The sequence below is a fragment of the Echinops telfairi genome, unplaced genomic scaffold, assembly GCF_000313985.2.
Source record: "Echinops telfairi isolate 266 unplaced genomic scaffold, ASM31398v2 ScPeMD7_6;HRSCAF=24_0, whole genome shotgun sequence".
NCBI classification, from domain to species: Eukaryota; Metazoa; Chordata; class Mammalia; order Afrosoricida; family Tenrecidae; genus Echinops; species Echinops telfairi.
This window is the reverse complement of record NW_022103902.1, coordinates 10,216,384-10,240,346: the sequence shown is the minus strand read 5'-3', so window position 1 is coordinate 10,240,346 and position 23,963 is coordinate 10,216,384.

Sequence of the window (23,963 nt, the reverse complement as noted above, 5' to 3'; positions counted from 1 at the left end):
TTAACAAGTAGAACAAAGCAGCAAAACAAACCTTCAACCATCAGGAAAAAATAAATCATAAAATTTAGAGCAGAAATAAATGTACTGGAAGACAGAAAATAGAAAATATCAACAAGACAAGAATTTGATTATTTGACAGGATTAAGATTGAAAATCACTGGCAAATTTAAATGAGGAAACAAAAGAGAGGTGCAGATATTAATAATTAGAGATGAAAAGGTGACATCACAATATAACTAAATGAAATAATAATAATAAAAATAAGATTAAGCCTTACTACACAAGATTGTACTCCAACAAATTTGAAAACCTAGAGGAAGTAGACAAATTCTAGAAACACATTATGCACTCAAATTAATGAAAATGGGCACAGCAAATCTCAACAGACCCATAACAAAAGAAGAAATAGACAGGGTCATTAAAAAAAAAAATCCAACAAAACAAATCCAGGGCCAGATGGCTTCATGGAAAAGTTCTCTCAGATGTTCAGAGAAAACCTGACAATTGTACACAAACGATTATGGAACACAGAAAAGGAGAGCAAACTTGCAAACCTGTTTTTTAAAGTGAGCATAAGACTGATATCCAAACCTAGACAAAGACACCACAAAGCTGAAAAACTACAGACAAATATCGGTTATGAAAATGGATGTAAAACTTATAAACAAAAACCTGGCCAATAGAATACAGCAATACAATAAAAAATAGTACACTATGATCAAGTGGGATTCGTAAAATGTACCTAACGATAGTTCAGTATTAGAAAAGCATGCAATATAATCCACCATAGATGAGATGCTTAGGAATAAACCCAATCAGAGAGACAAATGACTTGAACAAAGAAAACTATAGAACAGCATCAAAAGAACCCAAAACAAACCTACATAAACGGAAGAATATTGTATGATAGTGGATAGAAAGGCTTAATATTCCGAAAATATCCATAGTATCCAAAACACACACTGCCAGTGAGTTGATGCTGACTCATACCAACTCTGTAAGTCAGGGTAGAACTGCCCCTGTGAGTTTCCGAGACTGTAACTGTCTACAGAAGTAGAAAGCCCTATTTTCCTCCCTCACAGCAGCTATTGGTTTTGGATGGCAGACCTTGTGAATTGGAGCCCAACATATAACCACTATGTCACCAGGACTCCTTATAAAGAGATCTGTTGCTCAAGATCCTTTGCTGGTTGAAGACATTCTTGAAGGCTTTGGACCATTAGAAGTCATGTCAGATGAGGTGCTGTATTTTCCATAGACTTTAATTTCAGGTCATGGTTATACTAATGGATGTCCTGAAGGGTAGTCTATATTCCATTAATAGTATCCTATACCTTTATTATGCAATTACATATTTTCAGGAAAAAATTTAGGAAGTTAGAATCAATCACACCAGTCAATATGTTTACTCCCTTCTTCACCTCTTAGTCCAGAGGCATGAGGAACCCAATTTGGCCAAGCATTCTTAATATTCTTAATATCCGATTCAATGTAATCAGCATTCTGTGTCCTCATGGTGGTATTCCTCCTTTGGAACTAATACCTCTCGACCATTAGAACATAGGACCATAAGGACAGGAAAGAAAAATTTGGCAAATGAGTTACTTAGAGCAATAATGAATGTTGCCACTCCAATTTCTCCCTCTGGATTTCTTATACCCGAGAATCCTGATTATAGAAGAAGCACTACATATTGGATGTTGGTGTAGAACATATATAACTTGGGGAACATCGCCCCAACCTTGAAAGCTAATGCCACCTAATTGGCACTGTATTTGTGTTTTAGAAGGCCATTCCATTATTCAGTGAGGAATTTTGCTTCAGGATGATGGTAAACTTGATAAGACCAGTGCATTTCATGAACATGACCCACTCACACTTCATTTGCTGTTAATTGAGCTTCTTGTTAGGAGGCAATGCTGAGTTGGATACTGTGAGGGTGGATAAAGCATTTGTAAGTCCACAAATGACACTTTTAGCAGTAGCATTGCATTCATAGAAGGCAAATCTATAACCAGAATAATTATCTGTCACAGTAAGAACAGAATACTCTCTTTTCCATAGTGGAAATGCTCCAGTGTAATTAACTTGCCACCAGGTTATTGGCTGATTGCCTCTAGAAATTGTTCCATAACAAGGCCTCATTGTTGGTCTCTGCTGCTGGCAGATTGGGCACTCAGCAGTGACTGCAGACAAGTTGGCTTTGATGAGTTCAAGTCCGTAGTGCTGAGCCCACCATGTCCAATTTGTTCATAAGCCCACTGAGCAATGACAGGAGTGGTTAGGGAAACAAACTGATTGCTAGATGCATAACATGTCATTCTAGTCTCTTAATTATTAAAATACTACTCTGAAAAGCATACTTTTTGCTAAGCATTCACATGAGACACAAATATCTTCACTTCTGTAGTCCATCCAGAGAGGTCTATCCACATACTTCTTCCTTGCACACCTTTGGAACCAATTTTCAAATCAAGTTTCCCCTAAGTTCCCAACCATACAGCCAAACAATTGACTACAACCCACGAGTCAGTATAAAATAGTACGTCTGGGCATCGCTCCTTCTAAACAAAATAAACAATCAGGAGTACTGCTGTAATTTCTGCCAATTGGGAAGATATTTTTTTCACCACTGTCCTTCAGTAAGATCTGAAATAGGAGCTATAGTTCCACCACGATCCTTGTCAGAATGGAGCCAACATTTCATTCAGGACCATCTGTAAACTGAGTGTGAGGCTTCTCGTTCTCATCCAAGTGATTACAGGAAACCCCTCATGAGGTCATGGGTGCAGATAGTAGAAGAAAGGGAATGTGACAGGAGTCAGGACCCTTAGCATTTAGGTCACTTCTCTGTACCTTCCTTCAGGTCAGAATCATGTTCACTTGCATGTAAATCATATCCTATTAATACTAAAGTATAACTATGTACATATGACTTTATAAGTGTAAGTCAGACAACTTTCAATTCATAATGAGCAGCTCAGGCAACATAGTGACTTAAAGGTCCGGGTTAAGCTTTCAGCCTCTACTAAGAACTGACAGCAAGCCAGATACTGTTTATCAAAAAAAGTATTGACTGGAAATGGCAGAACTTGCCTTTGCTATGATTTGCCCTTAAGGAACTGCCAAACCCAAACAGTACCTGGGTGTGCCACTGACACCTCATTAATGATTGGATCAGTTGGATCGTATGATCCAAGCGGCAGCATGGCTTGGAAGGCAGCTGGAATCGATTGTACAGATGTCTTTCCTTCTGGACCACATTCTAAACAGCACTTTTTATGTCATTTGATAAATCCCCTGGGGAAGCACTCCCCGATGAGAGATATGTTGCCTCCCAAAATCCAAAGGGGCCCTCCAGGCATTGTGCCTCCTTTTTAGTTATAGATGAAGGTAAAACCAAATATCATCATTTAGAAGGAATATTCCACCACACCCCTAACCACAGATCCCCTAGAAATTTCACTGAAATGGAAGACACCTGCATTTTGCATCATTTTTTACTCTCTAGCATGCACATCTCTTACCAGTAATTTTCATCATCGATACTTCTTCCTCACCTGGCACAATGAATATATCATCAATATAATAAACTAGTGTGATGTCTTGTGGAAAGAAATGGCCATCACAGTCCCTGGGGACTAAATTATGTAGTGTTGGTAAATTGATATACCCTCTGAGGTTGGCCAGTGCTTTGGCTGGACTTTCTAGAGTAACAAACCCAGAAACATTTATATATTTATAAAACATATATGTATGTGTATGTATATAAAAACATTTATATATGTATAAAACCAAAACCAAACTCCTTGCCTTTGAGTCAATTCCAACTCATAGTGACCCTATAGGACAGGCCTTTGTGGGTTTCTGAGACTGCAACTCTTTAAATTATTAGGAAACCTCCCAAGGAGCAAATTAGTGGTTTCAAACAGCTGACCTTGCTGGTACCAGCCCAATATGTAACCACTATGCCACTAAGACTCCTTATATATGTACAAGAAATAAATGTATATCTATAAAGCAGCCCATAGAGTGGGCAAGTCCAGTCCAATTCAAGTCCATTGACCAAATGCTGGCTGGAGGCACTTCCATACATATGCAGCTGCCAAAGCATTGAACCATGGGAGCAGTAAGACCATTGGCTGGTGGGTGCAGAGTCAATGGGATACAAGGTTGACAGTCAACCTGGAAAGAAGCCAATAGCTTACGTTGGGACGTAAGCAGGCCACATGGTGACTGTTGTCCCAAGAAGCCAGAAGCAAGATACAGGTTAGCATGAAGGTGAAGAGAATGAATCCGTTGTCCACAGTATCTCATATATATTGAATAAGCAATATCACCAAAAAGACTTCATTAGGCTGTGACCTGATTGATTGACAGGTTTGATTCCACCCATATATTTTTACAAGTGCAGCCAAGTTGACACAAAACCTAACTATCATAGACAGCATGAGTGTATTGTTGGCTTAACCAGCTGAATGGAAACTGTTACTGGTATTTATTTGAAACCAGAATCAAGAAAAAGGATTTGATCAGACCAATAACTATACACCAAACATACATCTGTGTTAGTCTGGATAGACTAGAGAAACAAATTCATGGACACTGATATGTGTATAAGAAAGAGCTTTATATACAAAGGTAATTGAATATTGAGAAAACATCCCAGCCCAGTCCAGATCAAGGCCATAAGTCTGATATTAGCCCACATGTCTGATACCAATCTATAAAGTCCTCTTCAGACTCATGAAACACAGGCAATGATGCTAAATGCAGGAAGATCACAGGCCAATGGGTTGGAAGTATTGTGAATCCAGTGTCAGTAAAGCATCTCAGTGCTGGCAGGGGTCTCCACGTGGCTCCTCCAGTTTCCAGGGCTCTGGCTGCATCAGGGTAGTTCCATGTGTCTTGTACACAAGCATGTCTCCCAGGGAGTGAACCTGCGTCCTGCCTCCAGCAACCAAAATGAGGTCATCAAGCTGCGACCCGATTGACAGGATAAACCCCACCCCATTCACTGCTAAGTCTCAAATTGACAATAGATTATGTAGCTACCATAACATCTGGCTTATTGTTACCCTGCAGGACAGAATAGAATTACCCCTGTGAATTTCCAAAACTGTAAATCTTTACAGGATATGAAAACCTCATATTTCTCTAATAGAGTAACTGGTGGTATTGAACTGCTAATCTTGCAGTTAGTAGCCAACCTAAAACCCACCACAAAACTTAGCTTCCACATATCCCTACTCTAACTCACTCAGCATGATATTCCGTGTCCTCGAGAATTAATGTCAAATTCAGCATATATCCAAGGTCATAATTTGTATGTTCTACCTAAACTTGATATTAATTCTAGAAGACCCGAAGTATCACATTGACCTAGTCACCATGTAGAAGTCAGGTTATTAATGGAGTCTTAGCTTAAATTTGTCTTTTTGTGGGAAACAAAAAGAAGACTAAAGGTACAATATTAGGATTGTAATGTGAATGGGGTAAAGTTTTCCAGTGAAATTCCCATAATTTGTTTAAAAATCTGGTTAATAAAGAAATAAATTATTCATTTATTATAATTACAATAATTATTTAAGTGCAGGGGTTGTAAGGAAAAGATTTATTATACGGCTTACTTATTCTCATGAAAGAGCATGTTTTATCTCTTACATTTACAAACATGAGTCAGGATGTGTCTAAAAGGTGTGATATGAAGAGGCTAATGATGCTGAGGTTACCCATTATTTTATCGTCAGCAGACCCCAAATTGATCAGACAAAGTTTTACTCAAAGGCAGTATACTGAGGATAGTGCTAATATCATTGTTCAAAATTAACAATTTCAGTTGGGCATACTATGTACTGAGTACAATCTAAAGAACACTCTCATTTCTCCCAAATGTTTACATATACATTTTACACTTGCATATTATGTATATATATGTATATATATTATTATGCACACACACACTTGTGTGTGTGTGTATGTGTAGTCCTGGTGTCATATTGGATTAAACATTGGGCTGCTAACTGCAAGGTCATCAATTCAAAACCACCAGCTGCTTCACAGGAGAAAGATGAGGCTATCTATTCCCATAAAGAGTCACCCTGTCCCATGGGGTTGCTGTAAGTCAGAATTGACTCAATGGTTGTGAGGTTTTGGTTCTTTTAAAGTGTGTGTGTGTGTGTGTGTGTGTGTGTGTGTGTGTGTGTGTGTGTGTGTGTGTGAATACTTTTGTACTAACTACTAACTGGTTGTAACTGTCAATACATAATTTGTGTACAACCATTATTAAAAATTAGTACTTTAGATTGTACAAAGTACATAATAGTATGCCCAACTGAAATTGTTAATTTTGAACAATTATATTAGTGAATACAGTAAAGAAATGTTCAGTTTGGAAAAGTTCTCATTTCAGCTTTCAGTCAACTAAAATCCCTGGAATTATTTCAAATTCAATAGTAGCCTGATTAGCAGAGAATTGGGAGTAAGAAAGTATGTGGGTTCAATAAAAATTCCATGGGCCTTTATTCTGCAATGCTAACCTTTTTCCCATGTATCCATGTAGCCATCTGGAGTGCTTCAGGGCTCCGTGTTCTTTGAATTGTGATGAAGAAAGGTTGGACTTCCAGCCGCAGAAAGCAGAGGCGTTGGAGAAGGATCTGAGAATTGTAGCGCCGAGCCATTTTCTCCATCAAGTAAGGTTTCACAGGAATCTAAATTTGACTCAGATGTCAGGGTAAGGTGGAGCTTTGGGAGCTGGGTTTGTACACAGTTGAAATTATGATGTTATATTATATTATGGTTTTCAAGGCCTAATAACGTGCAGGGGTTATAGGGAGATGATTTATTATATGACTTACTTATTCTCATGAAAGAGCATGTTTTATCTCTTACATTTACAAACATGGGTCAGGGTGTGTCTAAAAGGTGTGATATGAAGAGACTAATGATGCTGAGGTTACCTATTATTTTATCGTCAGCAGACCCCAAATTGATCAGACAAAGTTTTACTCAAAGGCAGTATACTGAGAATAGTGTGATAATTGCCTCAAAATAATTTATGAAATTATTTCATCTGTTTTAAAAATTAAGCTATAGACATTATATTATTTCCTTAGACTATTAATTTTTAATCTGTAGTGATTTGGCTACATCAGATTTCAACATGTATGAGAGTCCTTGAAATTAAAGATATCATACCCTTAAAAGATTATTTCCAAAGAACAGTCGACACATTTTAAGGACAGTAGCTACAGAAGAAAAGAAAAATCTGCTGAGGAAGTTTAAGATGTAACTAACCTGCAACAAAGCCAAGGCCAAATATTACAAATGTGCTTGCTGAACGGCAGAGATGATTCTGAACTACCATTTTTAATTGATACTAGTTTATTGTCCCAATGCAAAAGAAATTCACTCACTACCTAAACTTGTATATTTTAGCGGAAATATCAATCAAATGTCCAAGTGCCTGTGTATTCGCAGCAGTAATCTGGACGCATAGAGACCTCGGGCACAGCAAAACTAAACGCTGTACTGTCCTGCACCATCCCAAGGATCAGCTGCAGACCTGACCATTGATCGATGGAGTTTTCACTGGCTGGTTTCTGAAAGTAGATCTTCAGAACATTTTGCCTAGCCCATGTTTGTCTGGAAGTGTTGCTGAACCCCCATTCAGAGTCATAGCTACGGGCAAGCCTCCACTGACAAGTGATCATAAAGAGGAGTGTAACAAAATAGCCTCCAAAAAATATTTTTTTAAAAACTTACTGTTCAGGTGCTGCACTCGTTTGAGCTGCTATCAGAAATAATGTTCAAAAACAGAGAGCACACCTCAAACTCCACGGCCCTAATCATCTACACTTGTATCTCTCAACTGGAAACAAATAGCTTGCCATAAACAAATTCAATTTATTCTGTGTATTCAAAAGACCTAGGACCAAACATAAAGCTACCTAAATCATACTCATATATAAAGTCATTTTCAAAAGGAAAGGTAATTGAGAAAGAACTCACTATTGCTATATGTTTATGTTTAACATAACCTACTCTCCTGCATATAACATGCTTCATCAACATGGTCATAAATCATAGGAGTTTTCTTTCTTTAAAATCTTTCATTATACAAAATGACTGGTGAAACTGGAGTCCCCCCCCCCAAAAAAGAAGTTCATATCAGTCACATATGAGAGTATCCAAATACATAGTATGTAATTAGAAGATTCATGGGGAATTTTCCAAACTTCGCTGAAGAGTATCAGCTTTTGATGGATTTGGAACCATTACTTTTATTTTCTTTCGTATAGTTATATTGCTATCAGATGAAAATAAATTACATAATATCATTTTATTAGAGTCAATCACTGTAATGGAGTCAACCAAATGGACAGGTGTCCTGCTATGGAACTGAATGGGAGGGTTCTTCGACAACCTATGAAACTGAAAGACCAAAAAAAAAAAATCATATTATGAAAGTGTATTTTACAAATATACAAAGTGGATATTTACTAGCCAAGTTATCTTTTGCCTTAAATAATAAAAACTATTTCTGAAGAAATAGAAATATGATCTGAAATGTGCAATTTAAAATTTTCTTGCTCCTTAAATTGTAGTTAAAAGTGTCTGGAGGGCCTTCCATGCGTGCAATAAATCCACTGCTCAGCCAAGAACAGCACATCCTCCAAAGTGGAGCTAGAGACCAAGAAGTGGACAAGAGCCAGAAGTGAGGGGCCAGCTCTGGAGGCAAGAGAGGGCCCAGAAGGAGGTGAGGAAGAAGCAGCCAAGGCTTTTTTCTCAGGGTATTAGTTTCAGTCAGGAACCCAGGAGGCTTTTAAATAGTGGAGCAATCTGATCCACTGTAACTTTTAAAAGGCCAACTTGTTTACAAAACAGAAAACATGGAGGCAATAGAACAGGGTAGTCCGACTATATAAGTTCAATGCTATCCTGATACGAATACCACCATCTTTCTTCCAAAAATTGGAAAAACTGATTATCAACTGCATATGGATGGGGAAGAAGCTTAGAATTAGCAGAGAACTCCTCAAGAGGAAGGATACAGTGGGAGAGCTTGCTCCACCTGACTTTAGCACATAATATACGGCCACGGGAGTCAAAACAGTGTGGTACTGGTATAACGACAGATATTCAGATCAATGGAAAAGAGCTGAAAACCCAGAAAAAAAAATCCGCATACAGGCAACTGATCTTTGATAAGGGCCCCCCCAAAAAAATATATATGGGAAGCAGATGCCCTCTTCAATAAATGGTGCTGGAAAAAATGGATATCTATGTGCAGAAAAAAGAAGCAAGACCCTTTCCTCATTCCATGCACAAGAATAAACCCAAGGTGGATCACAGACCTTGAGATAAATCCCCAAATAATTAGGGCCATTAATGAGGGAATTGGGACAAACCTGAGAACCTTGGCACAGGGAATACATAGGCTATCAGAAATAGGGAAGGATACAAATACAGAGGAGTCACAAACTGACAAGTGGGATATACTGAAGATAAGACACCTGTGTACATCGAAAGAATTCACCAAGAGAGTAATAAGAGAGCTCACCAACTGGGAAAACATCTTTAGCAATGACACATCAGACAAAGGCCTTATTACTAAAATCTACAATACTTTGCAAGCTTACAATAAGAGAAAAACTAATTGCCCACTGAGGAGGTGAGCAAAGGGCCTGAACAGAAGTATCATGGGGGGCAAAAATCTGAAGGGCCAATAAACATGAGAAAATGTGCCCAATCATTAGCCAGAAGAGAAATGCAAATTAAAACAACAATGAGATACCACCTGACACCCTCAAAGATAGCCCAATTCAAAAAATCAGAAAGTAACAAGTTTTGGAGGGGCTGTAGTGAGAGAGGAACTCTCCTCCACTGCTGGTGAACCTGTAGGTATACACAGCCACTATGGAAATGAATTTGGCGATTTCTAAAACAGATGGAAATTGAGCTACCATACGACCCAGCAATCCCTCTACTGGGCATATACCCAGAAGAGGCAAGAAAGAAACCATGGCTAACATCTGTTCTCCAACGTTTACCACAGCACAGTTCACAATTGCAAGGAGTTGGAGACAACCCAAATTCCCATCAACACAAATGGAATAAAAAACTGTGGTACATACATACAATGGAGTACTATGCGTCACTAAAAAGCAGTGATGAACACATGAAGCATGGGAAGAACTGGGGGAAATCATGCTAAGTGAAGTAAGCCGAGCACAAAAGGACAAGTACAACATGAGTCCGCTGAGGTAAGTTTATAAAAAAAAAAAGAAAAGAAAAATGCTAAAGGGGCATGGGGAAAAAACTACTATAAACAAATACTTCAGGGGTGAGGTCCAGTAGGAACCAGACCAAATCCAGGGGTACAACTAAAAGGGAGGGTGGGGAGGAAAGGAAAAAAATAGAGAGATGTGTGGCCGGGGGAATAGGGCACTGACCCACCCAAGGGGAGGGTATTGCTTGTGTCTCCACAGGGAAAGAGGGACCAGACTTAAATCCAGTGTTCTGGGATGTGAATGCAGCATGCTGGCATGGAGAGGAGAGCCAGTGGAGGGGCCTGAGGTCTCGGGCCCCCTACCAGCTACTGGACAATTGCCCTTTCCCCCAGAAGAATTTACTTCAGAGGATGGCACTGAAGTTGCAGCTAGGGGAGAGGGACATGTCTGATCAGAGCACTCAGAAGCAAATGAAGGGGGAGGAAGAGAGAGTGGAGCACATCCTGGCCCACCAGGCCTGAGGATGATATCCCCGCTCCGAACAACCAATTCACAGAGTGGACCATATGGCTGATCCCACTATGAGACAAGATGTTCCTCGCTGACCCATGGCCCTACGGAGGACAACACTGGAGACTCAGTGTTGGGACTGGCCCGGACTGACCCTGCGACACCGAGGAAAAACACTAAAGGCGTGAGGCAGAGCAACTGGGGGGACCAGAACAGGGAGCTCTGAAGGGAGTGCAAAGGATAGACTTGGGGGCCAGAGCGTGTCACCCCACCAGAGCTCTGCCGAATCCTGTTCTTTTTGATGGTCCCACTGGTATTTGAAATACCAGTGACATAGCTTCCAGCATCACAGCAACACCAATATACCACAGTATGACAAACTGACAGACAAATGATGGTTTGATACCATAATAATATCTTACACATTATGGGAGCAAACCTTGGAGGATCAAAAGTCAGTGGTTTATACCCACTAGCCACACCTCAGGAGAAAGATGAGGCTATGTGTTCCTGTAGAGATTTACAGACTCAGAAACCCAAGGGGGCAGGTCTCCATGTCATCTAGGGTGCCTATGAATCAGAATTGACTCAATGACAATGGATTGGGGTTTGACATAATTTATAGAATTTGGGATCAACATAGAAACATTCTGAGAAAGCACATAGACACCATGTAAAGCATGGTATCAGATGAGTCCTGTGATAGTTACATAATCTGGTGTCAACTTGTAAATGGGTGAAGTCTAGCCTGTCAATCAGGTCACAGCTCTACAACCTCATTTGGAGGCACCACTGAGATAAATAGCTCACTGGAGGCCAGATACACTTACTCCCTGCAAGACATTACTGACAATGAGCCTGATGGAGCTACACTGATGCAGCCAAGAGCCTTGGAGCTGGAGGTACCATGTAGAGCACTTCTTCTACCACCACTGCATCCACAAGACTTTCCACCATTTGGCATCAATGCATGTCTTTCATGAGTCTGAAGAGGAATTTATAGATTGTTATTGGACATATGGGCTAATATCGACTTAAGGACTTGCTCTGGGATGTTTTGGACTGGGCTGGGATGTTTTCTCACTATTCAATTGCTCTTTATATAAAGCTCTTTCTTGTACACATATGAGTGTCTAACACAAGTACCAAGAGTAACTCTGAACTTAGAAGGGGTATGTAGTAGTGAGTCTCTTGAAATATTGACAAGATGGATTTAAAAGCCAAGAACAATTAGACACCATAGCATCCACAATGATAAAGTATAGGACTTCAAAAGTACTACACCACATGACTATAAATTTATAGTTAAAGAAGGGAAGGCATATTTGTAATAGTCTGTTCCTCAGGATGTAGAAAATGTGGGTTTGGAGTGGAGAGAAATCAAATTCAGTGGTATCTGAAGATCTAAATGACAGGACTGAAAGGTTAATAGAGTTTTCATAGTCTCGACCCAGTTGAACAGCACAGGTGTATTGCTTTGAGCCAAGGTTACCAGGGGTTGTCAAAGAAGCTGTTTCAATTAGGAAAGCCAGTACTGGGCAGGACAGGGGACTAAAAGATTTCCAAGGATGGTAGCAGAAACAGAAAACCAAGCTGTGAGGAGAAAGCAGACAGCAGTCGATGTGTGAACTGCCATCAGACTGGGTCCCAGTATTAAGAAGAGAGCCAAACAAACCATGTCTTGGAACAAAAGATTAGATACTCTAAGAGATCGTCTCTTCAAATAACATCTCACACGGCCATCTTGACTCAGTAAAAAAGCATTTGGGGGTTTGCAGTTGAAGGTGTCACTCTCCGAGAACAATATTTCCCAGTGTTGGCCATGACCCGGCTGTATCAGGACAACGAGGGTGCAGTTTTAAAGCCCAGAATTATATGAGGTATAACCAGACTTTAAGTTAATCAAAGGCAAAAAATCATTTAGCAAGTTCCCAACATGGTTGAGATGCACGTCAAGAATGAGATCAACCATATTTGAGATAAGGAAGACCAGCATAGGCAGTGGTGGCAGCCCTGACACATGAACCTAACAGAGTTCAGAGTGGGTCATGAACTGTTACCATCTTCTCCCAGGAAGATAGTGAGGCCATGCTGTTATTAGTATCTGCTACTATTGGGTTTTTTTTTTTTCTCTCCTACAATTAAAGCAAGGTATAATGACATATAGAAAATGCCTCATTAATTAGTGTTTTCCTTAAAAGGTTGTATTTAGTTAGTGGGGTGAGAATACGATTTGGTTTTTTAAAGTTTATTTTCTTTGGAAAATTAAATTCTAAAGTTGAGTCTGTCTTTTGGTCTCCTTAATTATTTTATGTCATTTTTGTTTGCTTGCTTGCTTTAAATTTCCCAGTTAGACGTGTTAATCATTTATTCTAGATTAATGAATACCAGACAAGTCTCACCAAGTTGGAAATTAGAGATGTCCCAAATGTTAAACTCTTCCAAGATGCTATTCTGCTTCATTTCCCCACTACTCTTCACTTGAATATATTCCCTCAAGTCCCTAGATTCTGTGATTCACTGCAGCCTCCCCAAGAATCTCAGGAAACCTTAAGGAAATGTCTCATGTGGTGGTGGGTGCTGCACAGTCCCAAATCCAAAAGTCAGGCAGTGATGAGCCAAATGCCAGGTCCAGAGCCAGAGTAAAAAATGTACAAAGTCACGGTAGGACTTCTACCAAAGCTCACTTGGGTAAAAGAGGTGTGGCTTTCCCGTTAAGGTAAGGCAAATGGATTCAGTGGCACCAGCATTTATACCCTATCCAAGGAAAACAAAGGATACTATGTTAACTCACATTCCCTTGTAAAGTCATATCTTAATGTCATCTTAATCCTGTTATTTGTATAGTAGGGAATGCCCTCCAAAATAGTATTGAAGCTACAGGCATAGAATCCAGAATTATAATACAATCACATAAGGACTTATGGCTAGAAGGGCCATCTTAATTTATCACAACTGATTAGATTGTTAGATTCTTGAGAAAAAGATGATGTCAGCATGTATATGCCTAAAATATATTCAATAAATACTTGTTTAAAAGAATAATAGAAAAAGAGCATGAGAGAAAAACCAAGTATTTGGTAAAAACTAAAACCAGTATAATATAAAATAATCAATTACTGCTTTACATTCAAATAAACAACCAGTCAGAAAATGGAAGAAAAATATTTCTTTCAAATTTATAACAAGAAAAAATAGAAGATACAAAAAAATGTGTAAACAATAAATTAACACTGTATACCAGAAGCATAGTGTATGAATAAATTAAAAGATACATTTTATTAATATATCTTGGTAAGCTTTATAAAACTGTCCCTTTCATTAACCCTAAGAAAAGTTACACGTAGACCAAAACTTTAAAAATAAAGTAATTAACCAACTAATGCTAAAGTTTATCAGGGGAAAAAAACATTTGAAAGAGTTACAAGATATGTTTGGAAAAGAAGATTAATAGGAGTACATCTTATCTTATACTTAAATGTATTCAAAAGTAGAAAAGTCTTCCTCTAGAATATGTTACATCCATGCATCATAATAGAAAATCCCAAAATATATCCCTGTAAAATTAGGAATTTAATATACCATAAATTTGCTATTCCAGATCAATAATCACTGTTGAGCAAACCGGCAAGTCTTTTGAGAAAATGCTGGAATCTAATTTCATAACTTTTAAAAATATGTATTATATATTGATCAATGATTTAAATACGAAAGTTTAAGTATCCTCACCCCCACCCCCTTTCCTGCCTTTTCCCAGCTGTTTTCAATCCTGGCCTCTAAGTCAGGAGGGCGTGTTGTGAAGGCTGCCTGTTACTCGCACCTTCTAAACTGTCTGTTTATGCTTCTGTGCCCCCACCTCCTCCCTCCAAAGTTATAGACCCTTCAAGGTTGGTCGCTCAACTGTTTTGCGCCTCCTGGACTATCAATAAAGCTTTCCTGTACCAGAAAAAAAAAGCTTAAGTATGATATTGAAAGTAAAAGGTTATTTGAAGAAATCATGTAGGAATGTTTTTATTATCAAGTCATGAGAAATATCTCCTTAAGCTATTATAAAACTTAGGAATTATATTGAACATTTTACTACATATCAATAAGTGAGCTATACAGAAATCTGTGGCATAGAATAGAGCATTTTAACTCTATTGTCAAACACTTCAATAAATATATAACTGTTTGTAGGCAATATATTTTTTTAATGAGGGTAATATCAGGAATTACAATTTTTTAAAATAATTTTATTGGGGGCTCATACAACTCTTTTCACAATCCGTACATATATCATTTGTGTCCAGCACATTCGTACATATGTTGCCATCATCATTCTCAAAACACCTGCTTTGTACTTGAGCCCTTGGTATCAGCTCCTCATTTTTCCCCTCCTTCCCCACTCCCCCTCCCCCTGAACCTTTGATAATTTATAAATTATTATTATTTTATCATATCTTACACCATCCAACGTCTCCCTTACCCACTTCTCCATTGTCTGTCCCCCAGGGAGGAGGTTATATGTAGACCTTGTCATCTGTTCCCCCTTTCTCCCTCACCTTCCCTCCACCCTCCTGGTATCACCACTCTCACCACTAGTCCTGAGGGGTTCATCTGTCCTGTATTCCCTGTATTCCCAGTTCCTATCTGTGCCAGTGTACATCCTCCAGTCCAGCTGGATATGTATGGTAGAATTGGGGGGGGGGCATTTAAGAACTAGAGGAAAATTGTATATTTCATTGTTGCTACACTGCACTCTGACTGGCTCATCTCCTCCCCACAGCCCTTCTGCAAGGGGATCCAAAATCAGTGTCAAGGAGGGTGTGGGAAGTATGGCAGGGCTGGATCAAGCACAATGTAACAAAGAGGAATTCCTAAAACCCAAATGAAGGCAGAACATGATAGTGGGACAAGAGGAAAGTACAAAGAAATAGAGGGACGAACTAGGAGGCAAAGTGTAGTCATAGAGATTTAAATACAGGCATATAAAGATGTAAATATTTTTATATACAACGAGGGGGAAATAGATCTATGTACATATATCTAAAGGTTGAGTATTAAGAAAACAGATGGACAATGGGCACACACAAGTACTCCCTCAACACAAGAACACTTTGTTCTAACAATTCGACAGTCAGAGATGCTCACTTGCCTGGCACGATCGCTGAAGACAATGGGTGCACAAGCAAATGTGGTGAAGAAAGTTGAGGGTGCCTGGCTACCAAAAGATATAGCACCTGAAGTCGCTGAAGACAATGGGTGCACAAGCAATGTGGTGAAGAAAGCTGATGGTGCCCAGCTACGAAAGGGAATTACAATCATTGTAAAAAGGGAAATACAAATAAGGGCCTTATCCAAACCAATGTTTTCTCTTATGGGAAATTTCTAACTTTTAATGTGTAGGGAAAAGAGACATGGAATTTAAGCAAAATGCAGCCATAGCAGTGAAGCTGGGCTGTGGACAAAAGTCCACACTAGGAATTGAATCCAATCCTAAAGAAGAGGGAACCTCAGCAAACACAAAAAACTCACCAGAAAACATCAATCAAGTAGAACTAAAAACTGAGCCAAGATTTCAGCAGCAATGCAGTGATTGAAGTGCATTGACTGTGAGATTGAGAGACTTCGCTGAACTCTCAGCTTTAATTAAAAGTCCCAAAAGTCATGCTTGGAAAGAACAGTAATATCTCAGTACCGCAGTAAGCAAACTACAGCCCACAAACCAAACCTAGTCTACCATTTCTTTTTGCATGGCTCCGGGCTAAGAATGGTTGTTACACTGAAATTTTGTAACACAAAATTTTTATCTTGTTCTTGATAATGAGAAAATACACAGCAAATCATACACCAACTTAATAGGCAACATGTACCGTGTAGTGGCACTAATAGCATTCTTCAAGTTGCACAACTTTCTACTCCTCTTCACTATCCTGTTCCTTCCCCAGGAACTTAAATTCACCACTAATCTAGTATTTCTATCATCTGTCTATTTGATTCCCATAGATGGTTCTTAAAAGAACATTATGTTCAAGGTGGACATTTTTAACTATTTGAGCTAAATTACTGTTTGGATTTAAGAAGATTTCAGTGAATATTTTTGCTTTAAATATGTCTTACAACAATATTTTCAGGGGTTGATCCAGGTTCCATAGCTCCAGAAAGTATGGAAAGCAGAAGAACATGAAATTTTGTCCTGGAATGGTTGAAAACTCAGAAGAAAATAATTATTTTGTGACACCTAAAAATTATATGCAATTCACATCTTACTGTCACTATTTCAAATGTGGAAAAATAAAAATAATTTTAAAATAGTAATTAAAATTCATATTTAGCTAATTACCCTGAGTCTTAAGATTAATTAAAATATTTTCAAATAAGTTCCAAGGAAATTAATTGGCAGAAAACTGCAATAAAAGAAATACTAAAAATTTCTAAAATAAGAAAAACTTTGGGAGGAAAATCTAGGCAATTTTTTAAAAGATATTTGATGAACTGTGGAATGACATCAAGAAAATCACACATGAAGAAAGCAAAAGACAAAAAAGAACTCTGAAATTTACTCTTAAAAGTAGAGTAGCTAACTCAAAAGGAAAGAATGATGATATAATATAGATGAATACAACATTTCAAAGGGCTGCTTGAGAAGACGAAATAGTATAAAGAAATGTGCAGACACCTGGAGTCATGAGATGTAGTGAATTGTTAATATGGCTCTTCTAGCCATTATCCATTTTGTGATATTCTGTAATTCTAGCCTCGAGGCCGGATTGCAATCCCATTTTGGAAGGACCTGTCTGTTACTGGATTAAGGTGGGAGCCCTCGGGGTGTAGTTGTTCCACGATGAGCTGCTAACTACAAGGTCAGCAGTTCGAAACCACGCTCTGGGAGAAAGATTAGACTTTCTATTCCCATAGTTGTAGGGTTGCCATAAGTTAAATTCAACTCACTGGCAGTGAGTTTTGCTTGGTTTTGTTTGGGGTTTGTATCCCTTCGTCTCTATCATACTAAAAGGGGCGACTGAATTTTGTCTTATGGGCATGGTATACTGAAAGACAAAAACCACACTTCCATTAAAGACTTCCCTTGTGTGATCTCAGTTTTCCTGAGTGAGTGCTAGTAGAAGCAAGAGATATCTGCTTTGGCTTTTGGACACTTAATTTCTGGCTCTAGACCCTGTGTGTTGCCTAACATGAGACTCTTGGAACTTGAGTTTCAATGTATCACTTTACCTGGTTTCACCAGTTTCCACATCCTTGTGTATGATGAGGATCCTCACAAACACTTGATCCATTTCCTAGAAGTTTCATGTGTTCAATGACACATTGCAGTGTATTCCAGAACCCAGGGATGTAAGAGAATATGCTAAAGGGAAAATAGAGTGGAATAACATGTTGGAAAACATGGACATTTAGGACATCTTCAAATTTCACCTCCTTGGGACTAGTCTGGTATTAATTCTTATACAAGAAATTATTGTCACAGACTAGAAAGCCAAAAAGAAAGAATGCATTCAACGTACCTCAAGGTAAAATATATGAAGAAAAATTTCAAGCCTCAAGTTTAAATGTTGAAGGATTCTATGGGGAAAATATTGAACGATGCAGGAAGCATCAAACAATGAAAGGAATACAGAGTCACTATACCAAAAAGAAATGTTTGAATGAAACCATTTCAATATATAGCAAATCATCGAGAACTGATGGTACTGAGGAAGAGTCTAAGCTACAAAGAAAGCATTAACAATAAACTAGACTCCAGGAATTGGAAGAATATCTATTGAAATGTTTCAAAAAGCTGGTGAAACACTTGGTCTAAGCCAAGAAATTTGGAAGACCTGGCCAATTGATTAGAAGAGATCTATATGTGTGCCCATTGCAAAGAAAAGTGATCCAACGGATTGCAAAAATTATTGAATAATATCAGTACTATCAAACGCAAGTTGTTTACCAAAGCTAATTTAAAAGTGGTTACAGCAGTACATTGACAAGGAACTTGTAGAAATCCAATACAGATTTAGAAGACATGGTATGAAGGATAGTATTGCTGAGCCAGAACAGTCTTGATTTAAAGCAGACAATGTCAGAAGGATGTTTATTTGTGTTAAACTGTGTAGGTGGATCATAACAATCTATAGATAAGATTGACAAGAATGGAAATTCTGGAGCACTTCACTGTACTCACGCAGAAGCTGTCCATTGACCAAGAGGCCGTCATTTGACCAGAAGAAGACAATAGTGCATTGTTTAAAATCAAACAGAGATATGCTGTTTTACCATATTTATTAAATCTGTGTGCTTAGCAAATAATTAGAGAAGCTGGACTAAATGATAGTGAGCAAAGTGTAAGGGTTGGAGGAAGGCTTACTATTCACAACACTTGATCTAGAGATGACACAACTTGCTTGTAGACAATGAGGTGGATTTGAAGCTTGTGCTAATGAAGATAAAGGATTGCAGCCTTCAGTATGAAATGCAACCCAATGTAAAGAAAAGCAACAGCCTCACAGCTGGATCTCTATGGAACACCTACACCTACATTATAATAAACTGAGAAAAAATGGACGTTGTTCAGGATTTCATTTTACTTGATTCGTGTTCCATGCTAGTGGAAGCCCAGTTAAGAAATTAAATGACATATTACACTGGGAAAATCTGCTGCTTAAAGACCTCTTGAAAATGTTGAAGAGCAAGAATGTCACTTTGGGGACTAAGATGCACTTGATCTAAGCCATGGTGTTTTCAATCACCTCATATGCAGGGAAGAAGAAATTTTACCTCATGACTGCAGCATCAGTTCCTGTGTTCGCAGCATGCTGTCCTGCCCAGCAGCCTTCAGACTACTTGGCCACAACTGGTCGATTCCTTAAATTCCTGAATACCTGATTAACTGCCTCAAAATCAGGATTCTTATTGTTTCTGTTTCTCTCATCATCTTGACAAAATTGAACAGTTTTAAATATTTTTATCATCATCATTCTTCTAAAAAATCTCTTAATATGTATGAAAATATGAAAAGCTATATATCCACTAATATTTGCAAGAAGAGAAAAAGAAACAATCTAAACTTCCATCTGTAGGGGATTGATTAAATGAATCTGGGTCTCTCAGTTCTCTATCACTATATAAAATTCCAGCACAGATTTTTCAATGGATGAGCAGGATTCAGGGTCAACTTGTTCCACTCTCCATAAAATGGGGAGTTTAAAGGAAGGCTAAGAACCAAAATCATTAGTAGCCTTGTTGATTCACAGGTCTATTTGATGCTGGCTATCAGTTTTGACCTTAAAGGAGCTGTCAGCAAAAATACACTACAAATGGCCTACATTTAATAATTTCCATCCTTAAACTCCATTTCAGTAGATGAGATTACTTCTAGAGTACAGAATGAGCATTTTTAAAATGGTACATGTGGTTGGTGGTCAACTCTAGGTTGGGAAGCATCAAAAATAAAAAGATTTTCGACGTTTGATATTTGGGCAAATCACTTTTCTTCAATTTATTTTTCTATTAGTAGAATATAGGATAATAACCAAAAGGGGAAATGGCCTCCGTTGATAGCATGGAAGAAAAAAGTGCAAAGCAAAGAGTGAAGAAACTATATTGGAGATATGCCCCAAATATATTAATAAGATGCTTTCCTCAGTGAAATGTCAGCTCCTGAGTGTGGAGTCAGACCTCTGATATTGTTAACAACTCTATGAAAAGTAGACTGCCCTTGATTCCACTTACAGCAAATAGCTTCTTTTTTCTCCCCCAATGCAAGATAGAAACAATTTCAATTTCTGTAATTTTTGAGTCCTTCAAATAGGTGTCTTTACCAGCTTCTCCATTTCAAGCATCTTTTTTCATTTCATACTCATTGAAATATAAGCCATTTAAAAGAAACTGAACTCATCAGCATAAAATTGTCCAAGAAAGCAAATCACAAAAATGCATATTCACGTCCTAGCTCAGTGTTACCCAGTCTGCTGATGCAGCCGATATTATTGACTCAGTAAACAAACGTTTTGCATGTTATGTATGAAATACGTTTCACAACCTTCAAAACTAGAGGCGGTATCACAATTCAAGTGTTTGCTCTTTTTTTTTGCTCCTTTCCTGTAGAGTCAGCGTAGGTGGTCCCCAAGTTTCAAATCGGTTATGTTCAGAACTTTCTAATCAATTCATTAGAACTAGTAATAGGTTTCTCCCCAGACTGAAGCAATAATATAAATGCTCCCTATCTTCTCAAGCAAAACCACAAGGCCCTGTTTCATCTGTAGGGTATCTAATGATAAAGGGGCCTGGTGATGGAGCGGGCTGCATGAAGGACTGCGAACAAATGGTCAGCGATTCAAAAACACAGGAGCGCCACAGGAGAACTGAGCCTCTCTGACCCCATAAAGAGTCACATCCTTGGAACCTTAAAAGGGGTCATCATTCTACCCTGTCCAACAGGCTTGTTATGAGTCAGTATTGACTCAATAGCAGTACATATGGCTTGGGGAGTTCGGTAGCTAAAAGAAAGTGCTACTGAGAGACAGATGGGCATGGAAAAGAAAGCCACAGCCATAGAGTCAGATCCAGATTAGAATCTTGTTCTACTATTTCCCAGTTAAAATCATTTAAAATAAGTCAAGTTTTTTCCTCTAGAAAATAGGGATCACACCATTTGCTTCCAAGGCCTGTTCAAGGGAGAAAAACAGGGCTTTCTACTCCCATTAACAGTTACCATCGTAGAACTCACTGGACAGGGACAGTTCTACTCTTTCCTATAAGGTCGCTATGAGTCGGCATCGAATCAATGTCAATGAGTTTGGGGTTTTGAGGGCTGGTCTTAGGACTTTCTGAGACTCCACAGTTAGCTACTTCTTCCTTCCCATCTACCATTCAAACCTCTTCTTTATCCTGGTTAATGCTACCTTCCTCCCACATTTAAAAGCAGAGAGTTTGTGTTTATTCCTTTCTTTGCTCTACACCACTAGCCAAAGGTTGGCAGTTTTAACCTAGGCAAAGTTGCTTGGGAAGAGAGTGGTTCTGGAAAAAAGCCGCAGCCTGTGAAAAGCCCTTTCTAAAACATAGTTTTACTCTGAAATGCAGGGAGTCACCATGAGTCAGAGTTCACTTGTTTTTGTTTTCTGTATTATACCACAATTATAGTGGTAGAAAGCTAAGCTTTATGGCTAAACTATAGAAATTGATTTATTTAATTTTAATCACAGCCTTAATTAATAGGTGAAAAATGGGTGCTGCTTCAACTCTGAAGGATAAAAGTGCCAGACTACAAGTGGCTATTAACAATCATCAGTGATTTAGACCACAAGCTATCGAGTCAGTGGGGTCAAGTTCAAAATTCTGGGTCTACCACTTGCTAGTTGTACAAACTACAACAGTATATTTAATATCTCCAGATATCAGGTTCCTCATTGTGAAGTTTGTTGGTTATTGTTGTTGTTGTTGTTGTTGTTAGGTGCCATCAAGTCAGTTCCATTCCATGGCAGGACTATGCACAACAAAACAAAACACTGCCCAGTCCTGTACCACCTTCACAGCTGTTCCTGTTTGAGCCCATTGCTGCAGCCACTGTGTCAATCCATTTCCTTTAGGATATTCCTCATTATTTGCTGCCCCATTATTTACCAAGCATTGTGTCCTTCTCTATGGACTGGCCTCTCCTGACAATATGTCCAACATATCTAAGACAAAGTCTTGCCAACCTTGTCTCTAAGGAGCATTCTGACTGTACATTTTCCAAGACAGGTCAGATTTTTCTTTTAGCAGTCAATGTTACATTCAATATTCTTCTACAGTACTACAATTCAAATGCATCGATGCTTCTTTGGTCTTTCTTATTCAATGTCCAACTTCCACATGTATCTGAGGCAATTGAAAATACTATGACTTGGCCAGGTGCACCTCCGTCCACAAAGTAACATCCTTATTTTTTCAGTATTCTAAGAGGTCTTCTGCAGCAGATTTTCACAATGCAATGCATCTTTCAATCTCTTGACTTCTGCTTCCATGAATAGTGATTGAGGATCCAAGCAAGACAAAATCCTTGACAACAGCAACTTTTTCTCCATTTATCAGGATAGTAGCTATTGGCTCAGTTGTGAAAACTTTGGTCTTCTTTACATTGAGTAGTAATCCATACTGAAAGCTTGATCTTCGTCAGCATGTACTTCAAGTCCTCCTCACTTTCAACAAGCAAGGTTGTGTCACCTGCATATCACAGATTGTTAATAAGTCTGTCCAATCCTCCTATCAAATATTATTAGGTTATGGGTAAAATTATTATTCCTACTTTACAATAGAATAATAACTGTATTTGTATAAGATTTGTTTGAATATTAAATGAAGGCACACATGTAAACTACTTAAAAGAATGCATTTTTATATCATTTTTATATATTAATAATTGTTTGGATCCTTCCTAATTAAAATGATATTTTTTAATCATTTTATTGAGGGCTCATACAACTCATCACATTCCATACATACATCAATTGCATAAAGCACATTTGTACATTCATTACCTTCATCATTCTCAAAACATTTGCTCTCAAAACTTAAGCCCCTAGCATCAGCTCCTCATTTTCCCCTCCCTCCCCACTCCCTGCTCCCTCCTGAACCATAGATAATTTATAAATTATTATTTTGTCATATCTTACACTGTCCAATGTCTCCCTTCACCCACTTTTCCGTTTTCCTTCCACCAGGAAGGAGATTGTATGTAGATCCTTGTAATCGGTTCCCCCTTTCCACCCACCCTCCCTCCATCCTCTCGGTATCGTCACTCTCATAACTGGTCCTGAAGGGATCATCCTTCCTGTTGGATTCCCTGTGTTTCCTGTTCCTATCTGTACCAGCGTATGTCCTCTGGTCTAGCCAGATTTGTAAGGCAGAATTGGGATCATGAGAGTGGGGTGGTGGTGCAGGAAGCATTTAAGAACTAGAGGATAGTTGTATGTTTCATCGTTGCTACACTGCCCCGACTGGCTCGTCTCCTCCCTGAGACTCTTCTGTTAGGGGAAGTCCAGTTGCCTATAGATGGGTTTTAGGTACCCAGTCTGCCCTCCCCCTCATTCACAATGATATGAATTTAGTTCTTTGATGCCTGATACCTCATCCCTTCGACACCTCATGATCACACAGGCCGGTGTGCTTCTTCCATGTGGGCTTTGTTGCTTCTGAGCTAGATGGCCACTTGTTTACCTTCAAGCATTTAAGACCCCAGATGCTATATCTTTTGATAGC